The sequence below is a fragment of the Lagopus muta genome, chromosome 4 (genome assembly GCF_023343835.1).
Source record: "Lagopus muta isolate bLagMut1 chromosome 4, bLagMut1 primary, whole genome shotgun sequence".
NCBI classification, from domain to species: Eukaryota; Metazoa; Chordata; class Aves; order Galliformes; family Phasianidae; genus Lagopus; species Lagopus muta.
The window spans coordinates 3818260-3838697 of NC_064436.1; the positions used below are offsets into that span (position 1 = coordinate 3818260).

The following is a 20438-nucleotide window of genomic DNA, read 5'->3' on the forward strand; positions in this document are numbered from 1 at the left end:
GAGACCTTCTGTCTCTAATTATTCTGGGGAATCCAAACCTTCAACAGGCAGGTTGGACTAGATGGCTGTCAGAGGTCCCTTCCAACTTCAAGGATTCTATGATTCTTTGAAATTCACTTTGTTAATATAGTTCCAATGGAGAAGTATACTAGAACTCAAAACCACCAAATAATAATGCTTTTATAATCAGCAATCTTTGGATAAAATGCACTGTGCATAAACAAATTGTCCCATTGTCAATTTAATTAAGATGCATGACAAGGCTGTGGTTTAAACCACAAAAACATATATGTTTTCTGTCCAAACAGCAAGAAGGGCAGAGTTTCTGCAACTCAGCCCCTTCAGCTGGGTCCATCCAAGTGTGCAAGCAAAAGCATATCGTGACAGGCTTTCACAAATGCAGCAAAACTCTGGCAGATGAACCTCCATAGCTCCTCTTCGCAGAGTGTTAAAGCTTCACAGAAGTGGTAGAATAGAGGTGTGGAGTCACTCATTCCCCTCAGAAGTCTCATCACTGCTGACATTTAAGACTGGTGGAAAGAAGGCTGGACTAACATACAATGCAGATATTTTGTTCAGGTGTCCAAAGCGATATCTTTTGGTTTATGATTACCTTTTCTGTTAATGAAATTGAACTGCAAGATCAGCTTAGGCATTCTGATCTTGAAAGCCAGGATTAAGCAAGTATCAGATTTGGAAATTACAACTACTTGCATATTGTTACTGAGCAACAGGAAAAAAGACTCTGGGGTAAACAGACAACCATGCAAATTCCTTGCGGTGATGTTTCACAGACTTTGTTACAATAACAACTGTTAATTAAATCCATTCAACTATAACATACTGAGGAATCACTGACTTAATTTACTGAGCATTTAACATTTTAAATTATTGGAGAACGAAAGCTACAAAAACAAACAAAAAAACATTAATCAAATGTGTTACGTTTCTGCCACTAACTTCTGTAGATTTCTTATAAGAAGCAATCTAATTCAGCTTTGCCACTATGGAAAAGAAATAAATTCATTCCAAAGTCAGAGGAACTTTTCATGCCTGGCAAAGTTCACACTAATAACTGATAGCTAATAAGTAATAACTATTCTTCTTAGTGTTGTGAATTTATGCAGTAATGGATCAATACAGTCTCATCGTCACTAAGGATGTCTTTTATTTGAAGTCTTTTTTTTTTTTTTTTTTAGGTTCCTTTTAAATTCCTTTTCTCGCTTGTGAAGATGGTGCATTTCCCCATTGATGTGATATTCTATCTGTGACAGACCTTAGCATCCAGGATGCTGTACAACTACTGAACACATTAAATTCCACTGCTTGGAGTGAGGGAGCTCTATAAAACTCATGCATCCCTGTAGTAACCACTTACTTCATTGCCAGCATCTAGATGCAAAGTCTGGGGCAGGAAACAATGGCAATTACTTCCACTGGTGTTGGTAAAAGCTCATAAGAAATTCAGCCTAGTTTGATGTTGCCAACAGCACATTTTTTGGTACAGCAAGACAGCCCTGCAGTGTTGACTCACAACAGTAAGTCACCTGAATGTCAGTGGCCCTTTTCTGAGATCTGAACATTGTTGGAAGATGTTGGAACTTCATCACTAAGCTTTGAGATGTCAGATCAATCAAACATTTCAGCTTTTTTTGTTGGTACATGTATATCCAGACTGCCCTGGTGAGGGAACAGCACGTCCATGAAGTCCCCAAAACTCTGTCTTGAGAGCTGACTCGTCACCAACTGTGGAGAGGCACAGGTTTCTCTGGTGCTGTTTTTATAAACCACTTTGTGCAGTAACAACTAATTTTTCCAAATTTGTTTATACAATTTAGAAAAAAAAAGTAAAATGCAGACCATTACATATGACACGATAGCTATCTAAGGACTATCCCCATGTTGAATTACATACTTATCTGTCTTGATGGTGGAAGAAAACAGGAGGTTCCGAAAGCCTGTTGCGTCTTGTTTGTCTTTCATATATTTGAGTATGCAGTTAATCTATGTACCAGTCAACCTAATGAATTAAAGATCACAGTATAATTAGACTGATTTCAAAGAATAAGAGAAAGACTTCATAGCTTATTAGTATGATAGTGTAACATAGGTACCATGAAAAAAAAAACCACCAAAAAACCGCAAACTGAAAACACACGTGGACTACTGTAAAAATGAAGAATAGAACCTCATTTAGCACAGATAAAAATCACATTCCTGGAAATCTTATTCTTAATATTCCGTTACATTTTTGCATTCTTCCCAACATTCATGTCTTAAGCTACATGGAAAAAGTACATGTAATGAATATTCACTCACCTTGAAATCAGGTAGAGCACAACAAATTTCTTTGAAATTGATTAGTGTTTATAAAGATCATCACTGGTAAAACAAAGTGAAAACAATTTTTTTTTTTTTGTTGTTCCTGTAAAATGCAACTACCTTTTATATCCTCAGTGAAGATGTGAAAAAATTACCCAAGATACTGTTATCATTTTGTGGCTGTGACTGTGCAGCAATTGTTAAGTTCCTATTACAGTTAAGCTCATAAAAGGATTTAGTCCTAAAAGTGCATTTTGCAGCTTGCCATGGATTTTTATTAAACTCTGAGAAGTAAATTACTACAGAAAGACTCTAATATTAGACAATTTTAAGTTGTCTGGGAACTATTGATTAGCTTTTCACTAACTGAAATAAAAATCATTAAATAGAGTACAACAAAAAATAAAGGAGATAATATTGTTTTTAGTAGACAAGAATGTAAATATATTGCACACCTTTGTAAATGATTAGATCAAGTCCTTTGTTATTGATGGCAACTGATACCACAGCATAAAGTACAATAATCATGAGGGAACTAGGATGATGGCAAGGGAAGACTTTTGTAGTGGTGCTGGAGCAGGTCCAGAGAAGGGCAACAAGGCTGGTGTAGGGCTTGGAGAATATGGCCTACAAGGAGAGACTGAACGAACTGGGGCTGTTCAGTCTGGGGAAGAGGAGGCTGAGGGGAGACATTATTTCTCTCTTCAAATACCTGAAAGATGCTTACAGCGAGAGCGGAGTTGGTCTCTTCTCACTGGTGACAGGACGAGAGGAAATGGCCTCAAGTTGTGCCAGAGGTTTAGGTTGGATATAAGGAAACACTTCTTTACAGAAAGGGTTGTGAAGCACTGGAATGGGCTCCCCAGGAAGGTGGTTGAGTCCCCATCCCTGGATGTGTTTAAGAACCATTTGGATGTGGTGCTCAGGGACATGATTTAGCAAGAGGGCTGTTAGAGTTAGGGTAGGATGGTTAGGTTGTGGTTGGACTTGATCTTTAAGGTCTTTTCCAACCTGTGTGATTCTATGATTCTATGATCCTTGCTACTTCCAACAGGTAAAGAAACAGTATCAGAAGGGGAAAAAAAAAGAAAAAAAAAAAAACATACCAAAAGAAACAAACAAAAACCAAAAGCAACAACAACAAAAAAACCCTGTATGAACACTTATATCAAGTTGTATCAGATTTCTTCAATTTCTTCACCTTGACTTGAGTGCAGAATACTGGGGAAAAATAAAAATGCAGATTATCTTGTCTGCTAAGGCAAAGCTGTTTATGTAGAGCACAAATTCTGAGCTCTCTTAAACCAATTTCAATAGACTTTTTCCAACATTGGTTTGTTTTAGACTTTGTGTCATGAAAAAATTTCTGCAATGTCAGTCAAAAACCAGCTTAGAAATGGAGAGAGATGTAACTGAAGTCAGCTGCACGTTCTATCATCAGGTCACTCCATCATATCTTTCTAGTCTACTCTTTCCATTTTCAGGGTGAAAGCATATCTGCGCTTTTTCTGTATTACACAGGAATGCAGATTTCAAGAATGTTTATATATACTAGTAAACCAGTATAAAATAGAACAAAGAGTAGGAAATCTTACTCATTTCCCTGAACTAAAGGATATACTGAAGGAAAAGCACTGCTGCCTGCTAAGGTCAAAAGCCTTGAACATAAGAATTGCCACTGTGGCAAAGAACACAGCATTTTCCTCTCCACAAATCTTGTAGAATCAGAGCCTAAATTCTACCTTTTTAACTCCTTTCTAATATAATGCATATGCTATTGTAATAGACTACACATTTGCTAACCAGTCATGTAGTTTTTCCAGGTCCTAACACATATTGGTTGTATTTGAGACATGTTCACACAAATATTCTCAACTGTTATAAAAATGTGTAAAAACACCTACACACACACATACACACAGCCACTATCTACCAATCACCTCCATGTATATACTTCAGGTAAAAACAAATTAAGTTCTCTCTTAATTTAATTTTTCAATCCCTAGAATTTTAGCATCAGCATATCTGTTAGTATCTGATATCTGAAATATGTATTGACATTTCAAAATATTTTCTTTCTATTGGATGAAAAATTTTTTAAGAAGGAGCCATTTACTTCCTAATTCCTAACTATTGTAAAATAATTTCCTTATTTCCTTATCTCCTTATTTCCTTCCTTCCTTCCTTCCTTCCTCCCTCCCTCCCTTTCTTTCTCTCTCTCTCTCTCTTTCTTTCTTTACTGGAAACAGCTTATTTCACAATCCGTATTCTTCAGCCATTTATTTTTCATCAACTTTTCACAATTATTAATAAATAATGAATTTAAGAAGACGATTATAGGCATGGCTGCTATTTCATAACAATCAAACTGACTCCCTTAACATGACAGAGCAGCTAATAAAGAACACTAGTATAAACTGAAGGCTTGTCCTAGGAACAGTGCACTGATAATGTAATAATTTATTGTTCCCATCAGGCTTCATTACTGTTCCTGAATTTATTCAATTCTCCTCATGACTAGCACAGCTCTGAAAAAGTACCATTAGGATATATCATCTGGCTTGCCACCATGAGAATTATAACCAGTTAACTTCAGTCTAAAAGTAAACTGAAAAAAGAAATCTAAATCACCTTCACCTACTATTTCAATGTGTTAGTTCTTTGTTACAGTTAAAGTTTGTGTCACTCATATAATAGTACTGCAGAGCAACTCTGGGATTTTGGAAGTGACATAAAGATTTTTAAGGTGTACGCTGTGATTTTTTCTCCAATACAGAGGATGAAGAATGTAAGTTTTGGAAAACAAAATGAAGATTGAAAATAGCTAAGCACTTCTGGTGAATATTTCAGATTTATATCTGGATTGATTTCTTCTGTTACTACAGGTTTCAACATGAGAAAACCAAGCAAAACAGTAGTGTTGTAGGAAAAGAGCATTGTATTGATGTTCGTCCTTCTAAGTAATAACATAATCAGCAGATTATGAGCATTTTAGGAAAAAAAATAATTACAAGACCAACATTACAACTAACAAGTCAATATATAGCATCTTTGATGAGTGAAGATGAAAACATGCAATGGTAAATCTAACGATAATCTGTATTTTTACTGCATTTTTCATCTTCCCTTGTCTAGCACAAATTAAGTTACAAAATATTTCAGTAACTGTGAGCATCTTCCCCTTTATTTTCTCCTGTAGTAGAGGAGTTTGTTTATATACATACTGCATGAGAAAAAGAAATCACCATATGGCACTTAATTCTTAAAAGCAAAGGCAAATATCTTTCTTGTTACATTCATTCACGTGTGTGATTGTGATCCCAGGGCAAAGATAGATGACAGACTCTTGTGGATCACCAAAGAGTTTTAATGGAAATTGTAAGTTCAGAGATTTCATTTTTACCAACTATGGCCTGCAGCAATAGCACATCATTTTCAAACAGTGCACTGAATAAAAGATAAGTACAAATATCACCAGGATCAATAGCCTGGGGTTTTATCATTGTACTGTAATTACTAACATAATTTAGCTTTAATGTTATCTAAAAATGAGTTTAATTACCTAAAGGGAGCTGAACAAGGAAATAGAGTACAAGTTTAAAACAAAAACAAAAATATTATTTTCTCCCTTAAAGAAAAAAACAAACAAACAAAGGCCTCCCAAATATTTAATATTTACCTGAAACTATTTGCTAACCAAATCAGACATTGACATTTCTATTTGATCCAACATGTTCAATTTCATGAGGCAAACTGGAAAAGACTAAGAAAATATGTTTTTTATATACTAAGTATTTGCTAGAAAACATTTATGTTTTCCATTGATGTTATCTTCCTATCTGATAGTGAAACTAATATGTATTTTACTAAAGAAATTCCATAGATGAATCCCATTTTGTTATTCCCTAGGTAACTCTGCTTTATATTACAGCATCACGCTTCAACCCTGACTAGTAAAAATGGTCTCTTCTAGAAACAAAAGTAATTGAGTCCACATCCACAGAGGAGTGAAGACTGACAGTTGTCCTAATCATTCTAATTTTTTAAATTGTGTTATTAACTAAGCCAAGTTAATAACAACTAACCAAATCAACTGAGAACACGTTGTTTGTTTGTTTTTTTGCAGAAGCTAGTAAAATAGAGTACTTGTTTGTTTCATGTAATATGCTTGGAAAACAAACACTGAAATTGCTCAAAGAACACTGAGGCAAATTTTCAATAATGTGATATAGCTCTTCACCACAGTCTGATATTCAAAGCAAGATTAACTTTATTAGATTTAGTCTATCTTCATTATTTAGAATTATACATGTGGCAATTAATGCTGCCTATCCCTACTAGAGCAAATATGTGATTTCTACTAAGTTCAGGAAAAAAAGATCCATAAAATAAAATCTTCAATAGAAAGTAATAAGCTAATTAACTGAACTCTATACTACTCATGTAAACAAACCAGAACTATTAGAACAATTCATTAACAATAAATGTATGCTTATCTCCAGTCCTAGCTTTGAAGCTAAAAATTGTTGGCAATTCCAATATTCAATGTAAACCTAAAATAACCTTATCTAAATTACTTTTCCATAGCTTGCCTTTAAATACAAACATAAGAACTAAATACACTACTCTATTTCTAGCCATGAATGAAATGCCATAACCTCAATTTAAGAAAAAATGTTCTGAAAGAGCTCACCCCGAATCAAAATGCAATTCAAAATTACTGCAGTAGCAACAAGCAGGAAAAAAAATATAATAACAGGTTGATGGAGCAAAATTCAGATGACAAAATTAGAGAAGATGACAGTGGGAGCTAAAGCAATATATTATCATTCAAAAAAGTGAAATACACTTCTGAGTTTTTTAAAATACAAGGGCAGCTGTAATGATTGAGGGATAATAGCTTAGAGATTTCTGTTATCTCCAGACTTTCTTCTCCCACTGTAGCACAATAGGCAGCCATTTCCCAAATGTTTTTACACTGGGAACTAAGCCCTTGGCAACTGGGAGAAAAAACTGCTTTGCTTCCCACACTATCTGATATCATGGTGTTTCTGTTTTCATTTACTCTAGTTGTCTTTAATACTAAACACTGAACTGAATTCCTGACTTCAGTAACATTTTGTTGTTTTGACACGATAAGAACACTCTACATAATTTGCCATGAATGTAATGTTTCATATTTGTTTACTCAGAAGCAATAGCAGAAACTACAAACAGTAACACTGTTTGATAGAACAAATTCTTAGCTACAAAACAATTTTTTGTACAATTTTACAAAACACTCACCACTATTAGCTCTGGATTTTCACCAGTGATGAAAAAGAGCTTGGAGCCTGTGCTTGTAAAATTCTGCATGGCTATCCAGAATATGGCTCATGTTTCATGTTGCTTTTCATAGAATCATGGATTCACAGAATGGCCTGGGTTGAAAAGGACCTCAAAGATCATCTTGTTTCAGCACTCCTGCCATAGTCAGGGTTACCAACCACCAGAACAGGTTGCTCAGAGCCACATCTAGCCTGGCCTTGAATGCCTCCAGAGATGGGGCATCGACAACCTCCTTGGGCAGCCTGTTCCAGTGTGTCACCACCTTCTGAGTGAAAAACTTCCTCCTAAACACCTCCTGACACCATTGAAACTCACCACCCACCTCCTCACTGTGCTCACATTCACTGTTTGCTCTCCATAAATCAATGAATATCAGTGGATGCCATTCTTTTTTTGTATGAAGGAATTCAGTGACACACTTTTGCTTCACCCACATTACCGTGTCAGACACCATTCTATCAGACTGTCCCTGCGCTGCCATCTGTTGCATGGCAACAAAGTGTAATAGAATATTTGTGGGAAGGTTCGACCTCTACTGCCATATCACCACCATCTCCCTCTGATGTTGTGGACCAACATAATAAAACCAGAGAAATTACTTTTGGAGCAGTTCTTATAAATACCTCCAGTGACAAAGCGCTGACAGAAGGAAGCCTTTGAGATAGCAGGTAATACGCATGAATCCACAAAAGCTGTGTGGCATGATAATATGTCTAGAAAGTGACAGCTTAGTTGCTGTCACTTGTTTGGTTTTTTTTTTTTGTTGTTGTTTTGTTTTTTGGGTTTTTTTTCGTTTTTTGTTTTTCTGTAGGTCAGTTTCTCAGTGCCTACATAAGATGATGATGCAGGATGTACAGTTCTAAGCTAAGAGCTGAAGCTTCCTTAGCTCCTGAGTACTTCTGTATTTATAATCACAGAGACACATAAATGCAGCTATTTGTTCTCATTATGAAGAAAGCATATGCATTTCCTCTATCCCCTGAAAAACTTTCACCATTACATGAAGTTTTTGCTGTTACAAAATAATGTTCTCCCTTTTATGTCTGAGAAAGTCAGTCAATTAGTTTCTTTGATAGAAACTAAGAGTACTTCCATTAGCAGTGTAAGCACAAAACTAAAGATATTTATAACATTTAGAATTAAAGACTTCATTTATCCAGTAATTTTTCAAATAATTATAAACAAGAGAGTCTCCAGAGACCTCACAAGTTAGAGCTACTGTCATTTATTTAGACAAGAAAATTAACAAATAATTGTCAACAAACCAGTCATCTTCCCCCCAAAAATATTTATGTATATATTTCTCTGCAACAATTAAAGCCTCTGTGGGATCAAAACAATTTTTGAAAAACATGTTTCTGGAAGCAATTAGATATTAATTTAATTGACAGGATTTAAAATTCATATTGAACATTTAACATTTTCCACATGGTAATTGCAGTTATCATTCATGTCTATCCATGTACATTATTTGAATGGAAAGAAATAATCCATTTTGTATAGTAAGAATGATAGCTCATAGACAAAATAGAGAAAAAGAAAGAGAGAAAGAATCCTTCTGCATCCCAAGAGAGCCTACAGCTTTAAATTTTTCATTTTATTTCACTTAGTTACTGAGAAAGATAAGCTAATACATTCCAGAGACAGCAATCTATTCACACAGGTCCCTTATGAAAAATATTCATTTATTTTATAACTCGTGTTTGAAGAGATGATTGCTGAAGTTGAAAGCTATTGGTATATCACTGAAATCTGCTAAATGATCTGTATTAGAAGACTGGAAGTTGCCACATGCTATGTTTTATGAAGATCTTTCAATTGTTACTTTTGAAAGGTTCTGTGTCTTTGACCCTTTCTTATCAGTTACACGTTAGACCATCATGTTTGCACAAATCCTCTATCCCTTACACCACTGCTGTCAATGCTTTCATCCTAAGTTCTCAGCTGCATGCAAGTTGTATCCCGAGAGGAAAAAACCATCATCCTCTGAATTGTGAGAGTGAGGAATTCTTGCATGTAAGAACAATAGTTACACCTCTTCTAAGTACTGAGAGAAAATGTCTAACAATTACTACTAGATGGAGACTTAAGCAAGTGTGGATACATGAGACTACTTGATGACTATTTTTGTAGCATACCCATAGATAAACCCTACTTGTTGCATAATCCCCATAGTATGCTAATTTTGCATATTTTTAAATATTCCCTAGTCAAAGGTTGTCTCCTCTATAAAAGGCCAGGCATAAAAGCAAAAGCCAAGCTCCTACTCATTTCTACACATTTCTCTAAACTCTCAGTTACACATTAGAGAAAAACAATGTACAAAGGTAGTTCACAGTCCCAGTATAAATACTATTTTGATACCATCTTAATTCTGCAACAGAGTCATCTATGAGAAGAAAAGTCTGCTCTTTACTTTGGTTTTTGAGGAAAGTGTGTTAACAGAATTCACTGCAAACAATATAAGTCAAACCATACATTCACCAACATCATTAACTAATTTAGAATGCTGTAATGGAAGTTATATGAAGAACCGACACAATAGATGAGACAACTGAGTGGATGTGTAGAAACACAAGTACTTAAATTCCACCTTTTATTATTTTAATGGAAAATAGCAAGGGTTTCAACGGTTAATAATCTTCCTAGTGTTCTAGTTAGAAAACTTAATTTCAGTATTTTTGCTTTTCTTTTTCTTTTTTCTTTCTTTCTTTCTTTCTTTCTTTTTTTTTTTTTTAAGGAACTATCACATTGAGGCTATGTGGAAAAGAAAATAACAGAATGGCCAATTAAGAAGAATACCTGTAAAGGTGCTAATAGAAGTATTTATATACTATTGCAATACAAATTCAGCCTTTAAAATCAGAATTAGCTTTAATTCATTCACAACTTAGTGACTGCAAGGATTACAGCTATATTGAAACAAGAGATGAAAACTAAGTTATCTGTACTTTCCTTTAGATTTTGTGTGAGTGAGAGGGGTGTTTTTTCTTACCGTCCTCAACTTCCAACCCTTAAGAACTACAGAGAAATATTTAAACAGTTACTCATTTATCACCTTCATCTACTTCTGAAACTAAAATAATATTGCTGAGTGCAAGTATTCCTAAAGAGTTCCCCTCAGGAATAGCTTCAGACAGGTTCACTTAGAAACTATTTACTTATATATTTGAAGGGCATGTTTAACAGAGTCTATATGTTATTACCACAGTTTTTCTTCCCATAGGTCTAGCATGCTTGTAGAATAAACTACCATAAGTACAGTATGCTAAATTCTGCAGTTTTCTCCTTAAAAATACTGGTCTCTGTATAGATTGCCAATGAACATTCAAACATGATACCCCTTCCACAAATAAAAGCACAACTTTTTCAATGAAACAAGCAAACAAAAAAAACACTATTATGAGATGAATATCCTCTGAGAGACCTTATTGGTCTACAGTATACCTGAGGAAATTATAGTTGCTATGGTTCATTCATTAGGCAGATACCAATACAGAAAGCTAGATGACAGAGCATGTATTCTTAAACTGTGGCAGGCAATTTACCTCAATATCATAACCTTCATTGAAAAGAAAAAGGATCATTAAAAAGGAAGATGTGACTTCTACTCTCTTCACAAATCATGTTTTATTGTTATTCTTTTCTTTTTTTTTTCCTACATGGGCATTTGAAAGGTATACATCATAAATTTTTATGATTACATGAAGTGGGTAATATTCCAAGAAGGTAATAACTTTATAAATTGTAGAGAAATGAATGGCAAGTAGATTGTTGCTGCCTACTTTTAGATAAAACCTCCAATGACATCAATCACTTTAAAAGACTTTTATTCAAATGCTTGTGCTCAAAAGTCTTCTTAAATACAGACCACTCATTGCTTAATGCCAAGTCCAATGGACTCTTCTTTATTGCTGATAGCATTTTCAGTCTCTTACTGTAAATTTTTGCAAGTTTTTTTCCATCAGAAAACTTAGAGGAACTACCCAAAGAATTCAATCACACGGACATGTGGAAGCACACTTAAGTAAATGGTTCTATCATTCTACTATAAAGAACCTCTCTCATTAACGTGAATGTCTGCTAGTGGCTATGTGAAATGTCATTGTTTTGGGTTTTCCTGGACAAATGAGTTACAAATCTACTACAATGATCATGTTCAACTTTGGTGACATTTTGCACATAGCTGCGTGTACCACATGTTCAGTTAACATATAATGGTATCTTAAACAGAAACAGGATCAACCACGACACTCATTAATATTTCTTCTGTTATAAGACCTCTTAACAACACATTTTACTTACTGATAATAAATGAAAGAACATGAAAAATAGTGTTCTCCATAATCTACATAAAAAACAGAGGTGATAAAAAACAACCCTGGACTGCTGTCTTCAATCCCTTACCTCCATGAAAACAAAAACATACAAATTCCTGCATGACTCTGAAATTTCTCTACCACTCCTCTCTTCCCTTCCAGAGGTCAGCTATCTAGTTTTGGGAGGACACAGCTGAAAGTTCAGAAAGTACATAGACTACAGCCAAACAGGCAAGAGTGAAAAAGGCAGAACAGCTATCAGAGGTAAGTTTTGCAGCATCTAAGGAATTTGACAGGAAACCACCAATATGCAAGTGTACAAATTTAAAGAAAATATAAAGATTTCGAATATGGCAATCCAGCAGCAAGGATGATCAGTTCTAAGCAACAACACAAATTCACTCTTCCAGGTCTTATCGACTAAACTAGGATTTATTTGGTGTCAGAGCAAACATACTAGTATTTAACAAGTAGCTAGCTTAGGTTCATCATCTCAGGCACATTTACCAGAAAGCAATTACTTCACAGTTTTACTCATGATAACTTACTTCATTCTCTCTGTCCACAAGACAAGAACTATCCCAAGTGACCTGGACAGTGAAACCTGCACCCGAGATGACTGTCATGGTCAGGATCAAGACAGGCCATTATATTTAACCAAAATCCACATCCCTGTTGACCTCAGTTTTTTCCACTGTTTGCTACACTATGCAAATCTTCGAAATCAGATGGAAATTAACCACCAGTAAATAACTTGCAGGAAATCTCTAAAATACTCTGAGCAAGATCCAGTGCTGAAATTAATAGTGATACTTGCTTAACACCTTATTTTTTGTGTTTGGTTTTTGTTGTTGTTGTTATTGTTTTTTTTTTTTTTTTTTTTTTTAATGTCAGTATCTTGGCTTCCTTTAGTAGGATATGTTGAAGGTGTGTTAAGATTGCTGTAAGACCATCTCAGATGCCCTGCTCAGGTGCAAGAAGAAATACCATCTATGACGAATAGAAACAGGCAAACCATGGCTTTTCCTATCATTCAGAAGTTTCAAGCCTCAGTTCTACATTAAACCACTCCCAGCAATAGGTAGTATAATGGTGTTGGTCAAATACACAACTGGGAGATAACTGTGCTGTTCTTATAGAAAACTATTCAATGAAGAAGAGACCAGAATATCAAACAAGAAGCTTGGAACATTTTTGCTCATTAGTGATTCAAAAAATGGTCTTTCCAAAAGAGTAAAGAAAAGAAGGGACACAAGGTATTTTTGTACCTAAAATAGGCAGCTGAAGGGAATACTAACCAGGAGATACATAGGAATTAGAAGAGCTTCAAATTATCTAACAAAAAGAAAATGGATTTTACTTAGGGAATTTGAGAGAAGTCAGTGAGCTAGAGGATTAAAGAGAAGTCTGTTGGTAGATTCAGGACTGCTCCAGGCAGGCAGAGAAAAAGCATTTGCAGTCACGTAATTATTACAGTTAGTCCTTCCACACTGAGCACTCCTTTCACTTTATGAAACACTGAAGTAAATTTATGAAGGTCTGGTTCCTGTTCTGCCCTGGCTTCTTGTCTTCAGGGAAAAAAATCTGTATGTGTAAGCCTCAGCTTTTGTGCTGATGAGCTAGAGAAGAAAAAAATGCTTGCAGTTCCTATGAAAACAATAAAAAAAAAAAAAAAGAAAAAGCATTACAACTTTCATTATACAATTTATCCTTGTATGTAACCTGCAATAATATGTGAGACTGCAAAAAGTTGAAATGCCAAGCACCTCCTTACTCATTTCTCTATATCAGCTGTAAGATAATTTGCAGTGTCAGAAATATACTTTCAGTTTGAATAATGCTAGAATCTCTGCTACGACTATAAGGTTTGAAATCTGAATTCCACTGAGGTAATGAGTGATTTCAGCTCCTCTACCCAAATCCTGTGTATTTCCATGAAATGTACAAGATTACAGCTGTGAATTTTAACTATTTGCACACTACCAGTCTAGCAAATCATTCTATGCAGGATGTAAACTTAAAATGGACCCCTCCACAACCATATTTACAAAGAATGAAAATGCAATTAAGAAGTACCTCAAGGTACAAACTGTTCATGAAAATTACTAATCATCTTTCATTCATAGTATCTCCAACTCTCTTGTTAATTTTTGTTATTAAAAGTCAACTTGCACATAATTTTACAGTCATAGTATCTTCTGCCTGTGTGGATGCATTGAGCAGACTTTATGCATGGTAAAATAAGAACAAGATAGAAGATTTGAAAGACAACTAAGAAATGTGGTCACTTTTAAAAATTATATATAGTTTCATAAATCTATTACCTTTCAGAATGCAGTTAGTTAACAACAAATAGGTTTGGTCTGTGACAAACGTTTAATTGAAGCCCTAAGAAATTTGGCAATTTAGTTGGATAGAGTAGTACTGGGAACTGTCTCTCACAGTGTAGAATCTATTTTCTCATTCAGTTTGTAATGTTATAAAGCATAAATCACTGCAACTGTTATTCTACTATGGAACACAGTGGTAGCTGGAGTTGTGTTCAGGAAGACAAAAAAAAAATTAATGGATATGTCATACCCACAAAAGTGAATATGGAAGGGCTGGAGGAATACTCCAATTCATTTACTATGTAAAACTCCTGTTGGATTGCAGATTTTCTCATTTTCTATATGGATCTTTGACTTTCCTGATAAGGAGATCAAGACGGTTGTACAAACGAAAAATTATAAAGAGTTGGTCTTAACAAAGGGTTTCATTAACTAAAATATTTCTATGAGGTGGCATTTTTACATTCAAAATTTCATCTTCATATGAATTTCAACCAATTTAACTAACTAATCCTTTATGTTGAGGAAATCATACATTTAGAAGATCCATATTACCCCTGGGAACAAAGAGATGCCTTAATAGTAAGTTACAATTTTATGCTTCTTTACCAAGAAAATATCAACTAAGCGTATCTACATTTAATTTCAAATGATATGAATAAGAAAAGCTAGAGGGCATGCACAGACACCAAATATTTAATTAGATATAGCCTTAAAAAACACCTTTAAAATCCCTGCAGTTGCATCACTACTTTTTCCATTAAAGATTTTCCTGCCGTGGAGCACTGTACCACAAACACTTGTTACTTCTTTTTTAATGCAGGAAAGTTGCTTCCAAGTGCTGTTGTCTGTTGTTTCTACCACCTCTCCAAAAGCACATTTTGTTTGATATCTTTTATAAATAAATCAACTAAAAAAAAAAACACCAGATACCAACAACTAGTAGAACCCTGATTCACTATCCTTTCAGTCTATATGTGATTCAATTATTAACAGTGTTAAAAGTATCAGAAGTTTTTCAGCACATTCACCATATCCAGAGAATTGCAGACAACATGTCAAGTAGGACTCTCTGAAAACCAGGTTTCTCCCCAATATTATTTTTTTTCCTTAAATTTTATTGTCTCAATGAAATATTTCAGAATCTGTCTTCAAATACAGAAACAGGTAGGACTTGTTTTTTTTGGTAGAAACTTCTAGTCAACTTTTTTTTTTATTATTTATTAGTAACATGCATCTTTCAGTCTTCAGAACACTTAAGTTGGATAATTTTACATTAATATAAATATGGTGATTTTGTGCATTTTTAAAGCATCAGCTAGAGTTCCACACAGCAGACTCTCATCATTTAATATACTGAGATAAAATATTATTAAGTCTAAGTAATAAAACAAGCAACTGTGCTTCTAAAGAAAAAATAACAGCATTACAAAGGTAAATTCATCCTTTGCATATGCTCTACTGCTAAGCTTCACAATGGTCTGGCACTGTTATGAGAACTGTCATTAGCTGTGTTGCACCCCTCTAAAAACTACAATTTATTCTGCAATTCTAAGTTATCTCGGTGGCCAAGTCCTACCAAATCTTATTCTACATACAGTTTTAATATTAACGTCCCAAAAGAAAGCAGTCTATTTCAGCTGTTTAGAGTATTGTTAGGATTCAACATTCAGCAGCTGTTGAGTCAATTTGTATCACATGAGGGTAAACTTTGCAGCACTGTGGCTTTCGTGGTAAGCAAATATAATGAAAGCGCAAGAGGCACACATGAGAAAGGCAGAACACTACAAAAGTTTATGTGAAAAGACCAGAACTCATCTGTGACTATGGCAGCACTGGTTATTCACTTCACTTTCTACTTCCTTTCCTAAAACCACACAAGGTTACTGAGAACCATCTTACACCATTTTACTGGCGATAGGAAAGTGATGATATCAGAAGCACTTAAAGAAGGGACAAAGAGAAATATATCTACTACAAAAAGAGAACAAAAGGAGATTCTGCCAAATTTGTCAATTTTTGCTTTACAAAGCAATCCTGCAACTATCCACAATTGAGAGTACTGATTGACATCAACTGATAAAGGGATTTGGACAAAGTGGATTCTGTGTACATCATTGAATGCAAGTACTCATCATTAAGATCAAAACTTTCTGTTTGCCAGCAATTAATCAACATAGCACTAAAAAATAGACTACTAAAGTAATTGCCAGGTTGGTATTTTGATTTATTTTTTTTCCCACTTTCAAATGAAAGCCTGTAGATTATGTGTTAAGCGCTATCATAGTAAGCAGTAGGAAGATTGGCAGGGATTTAATGATTATTATACATCTAACAATTACATATATTCCACCAGACTTACATCCCTGATCTGTTATCCACATTCTTATTGCTAACATTTTTTATCCACTCATTTAGCTGCTTTTTCTTACTCAGAAGCATAATTTTAATGAGATTAATGGTTTTTAGCTTCAGCTATTTTCATTGAAATTTAAATTTTCATGACTGTAAAGATAGTCTTTTTATGGTAGACTTTCAATATCTTAGTGTGCAAGTTTTCCCTTACTATCTTATTGATAACAGTCATTATTTAGTTCTGTCTACACCTCATGGGAAGAAATAAGGAAAGACGACAATCTTTAAAATATCTAGGACCACATAACAAAAGAAGTGTTCTTTATTAGATAAAATGCAAAGCTCTTTTTAGCTTCATCAGATAATTAAGAGGTCATAAAAAAATAAACATTCTGTATGGGAATACAGATAACATACAATTTTAGAATGTTATTATTTTGGTAGATCTGAAGATCATGGCAAAGTCCTAAAGGGGCCTGCCTACCTGAGAAGGTAAAGTAAACAGCCAAGCAAATCCTAAAATCATTTTTTGCAAATTATTTGTAGTATACAGCCAGAGAGTGTACATTATTTTCTCTCTGCCCTATTCCTTTGCATAGCTCCTCTCCCTTGTTTTCCACACCCCTTGCATCCCCAGTACTTGTATACTATCTTGTACTGCTTCTTTTTAAATCTGCTCATTTCTTTTTTAAACAAGATTAAGCAGGGTTCAATCTGCACTTCAGCTTTTAAACATTTTATTATTATTATTATTGATTAAAGAAAGTAATATCTCACTGAATTTTCTAGAAAGGAGTTAATTTTTCTTTCTATAGCTGACACATTACAGGAACATTGATTTAAGTGCATATATCACCATGTCTCACTGAAGAAATAAGACTATTTCAGTGAATATTTTCCCTCAGAAAGGTGTCGCAAGTCTGTCCTCCTTTTAAGGAATACAGAAGATTTACTTCTTTTGGAAATGCATTCTGACTGACTTCAAGACCATGTGCAGTGCAATGCAAAAAATCAATACTCGAATAATTTTCAAGATACTTGAAAGAAAAGCCAAATCAAAAATAATTCAAGTAAACACAAAAACAATGTAGGTTGGTAGGAATTTCAGAAGCAGTATTTTTAAACATAACAAATCATAACTATAAGTTACTTATGGATGTGTACAGAGTTGCATCTTTGCAACCACACAGGATTTGTGTCCAACTACAAGTACATCAGGAAAGAATTTTCCAGTGACTAACAGGATTTCTTCCAAGTAACGTCCCCTTGTTTGTGATCACCTTACACATGACTGTCTTTTATCCCTTCTTACCAAAGCTTTTGCAGCAAGGCACACAGAATCATAGAATCACTCAGATTGGAGAAGACAATAAAGATCATCAAATCCAACCATAACCTAACCACACTACCCTAACTCTAACTAGCCTCTGCTAAATCATCTGCTAAACCCTGACCACATCCAAACAGTTTTTGGCATGGATAATGCTAACGGTTTAGTTAGTGGGTAGTAATGGTGATAGAAGGATGGTTGGACTAAATCCTTTCCAACCTTCTGATTGATTCTATGAGCCTATGATTCTTAACTTTTAATATTTAGTTAACTTTTTAGCTGTAATATCAAACCACAATTCAATATAGGTGGAAGGTATTTAGTTTAACAGAAATTATCATTTTCTTCAGTAGTTCTTACATTTTGCTCTTGCCTTTCAAAAACCCTCCAGTCCCAACCAATTTCATTGTACTTGAAGGTTTTATTCCCCCATTCTCCTTTAACTTTGTTTTTCCAAGTTATCACTACTGATGAATAAGAAAATTATACCAAACTTTTAAAGAACTGATTTACATCAAAATCCCTATAAATACTGAAACACTGACAACGGACAATTTGGTGTGCAGCTTTTCACACATACAGTATCTAAGTACATTTTTTCCTCATTGCATGGGAAAGACACAAAAGCAGTATGAAACACATTGTTTTTATGCAAAGATGGTAGTAGGTTACTGACAGCAAAGTAGGCTTTTCAGACTACATCCAAACAGCAATTAAAGAAGTACAAAACATAAAACATCAGATTATCTAATGCACTTGGGAAAGGAGATTGGAGAAAAATTGTAGCTGTTCAAAATATCCTTCAGACTTTACTCAATCTGCTTTCTAACTTACCCTAGTGTAGGCCAATTGTGCCAGTATCTCTCCTTAACTACCCATACATCACTCAAATTTCTGAGTGTCTCTCAAGCATTTCAAGTACTTCTTTGCTTCAATAGTCTGATACTTGAAACACTGAATCAAGTGAGTTTCACAGAAGTCAGCTGAGCCAGGAGTTTACAATTCTATACCACAGGCAGCGTCCTCTACAACTGCAAGAACAAGTCAGCCAGCTCCATGAATATGTTCAGCAGATCAGAAATTTAACTACTATACCCAATTCTGTATTCTGCTTGTATTACAAGTACCTTTTAGCTTTCAGTAAATAACATGCATCTTCTCTGCCCTCACACACACTCTAATGGGAACTCACAACTGATTGTTTTACATTGTTGGTAAACTAGATCTACTTGTTAACACCCAGCAACATACTCTATTGCAAGATAATTTGCAGTTCACGTGCTATACCATGCAAAGTCTCAGAATTTGTCTGCTTTAATGGAGACAGCAATATATTGTTGCATTTATTACTTCACTTGTATTTATCCAAAGAAGAGTAGTTGAAGTTAATTAAACTCATGCACCTACCCAGCGTCAACATTTACAGCAAGAAAGTAGCTCTAGATTCTAACATTTGCCTATCTAAAGAGGAGGTAAATAGAATAACTTCTCAACACATTTTCATACAAACTATACCACATCTAGCTTGTGACCAGCAGGTCAAGGGGAGTGATAACACAAGTTAAGTGACAGAAAAACGTACAGAAACACGTAAAGAAACAATCCTATGGGTAACTTATAGTTATAAAAACAACCATGAAATGGCATGACTCTTTTTCCTCTTAGTTGTGACTTAAAGACATCCATGGGGGGGGGGGGGGGGGGGGGAGGAATGATTGTAAGACATAAGAAAGTATTTAATGCCTTTCAATATTCAGATCACACAGAAACACTCAGCAGACATTTAGAACTGTGAGTGGTCACAGCTCTCTATGTGTTCTTCTGTTACTACAGGCAGCTAGATACAATTTATAATTTTAGGCTGTTTAATTAGTCAATATGCATCATGGGATTGTTTCCCAGTGAAAATTTTCTGAACAGACCATTTTTTAGAAACTAATAATCCCTAAATCTTCTTAGAATTTCAAGCTTACAGAGGTCCTAGAAAATGTTTTAATTAGCTTAAATTGAAGCAAATTTGACAAGAGGTGAAATAGATGCAGAAAGAGGAAGCTGTCAGATGTGACACACTTCTGTGTTTTCTAAATGTTTATTTCTCACAGAGTTTTCTCTCAGGTAATTTTCCTCAATTTCATTAAATTCATCTTTCCCTTACACTGTCTTTCCATCCTAGCATACTTGTTTTCCCTCTTTATTAATAGCATACTTTGCAGAGAGCAGCTAAATAAAACAATGGCTTGGATGTTTCATGGGAAATGATAGAATATATTTTGAAAAATTAGGAAAACATATCAGTATACATAATAAGTCAAACACTGTAAAAAATTATGAACTTGCACAGATCTTGGAAAATATAGCTTCAGATTATATATTCCATTTTGTTCTGAAAAAGTAAGTAATTTCCAGTTTTTCTCATGAAAAATAAGTAGAAAACGAAAATAGTAGACTGCATCA

The 20438-nt window shown here is 34.6% G+C and overlaps 1 long non-coding RNA gene across 1 annotated transcript in view; it reads right to left on the minus strand.

Moving 5' to 3' along the window:
• Positions 1-225: 225 nt before the first annotated feature.
• The window catches only part of LOC125692213 (uncharacterized), a 32131-nt gene continuing 11918 nt past the window's right edge, over positions 226-20438 (minus strand). Inside the window, exons 2-3 of the long non-coding RNA XR_007376521.1 lie at positions 1916-2020; positions 226-530 (exon numbers count right to left, since the gene is read on the minus strand). This is a non-coding gene — a long non-coding RNA (uncharacterized LOC125692213). The remainder of the gene's footprint in view (positions 531-1915; positions 2021-20438) is intronic.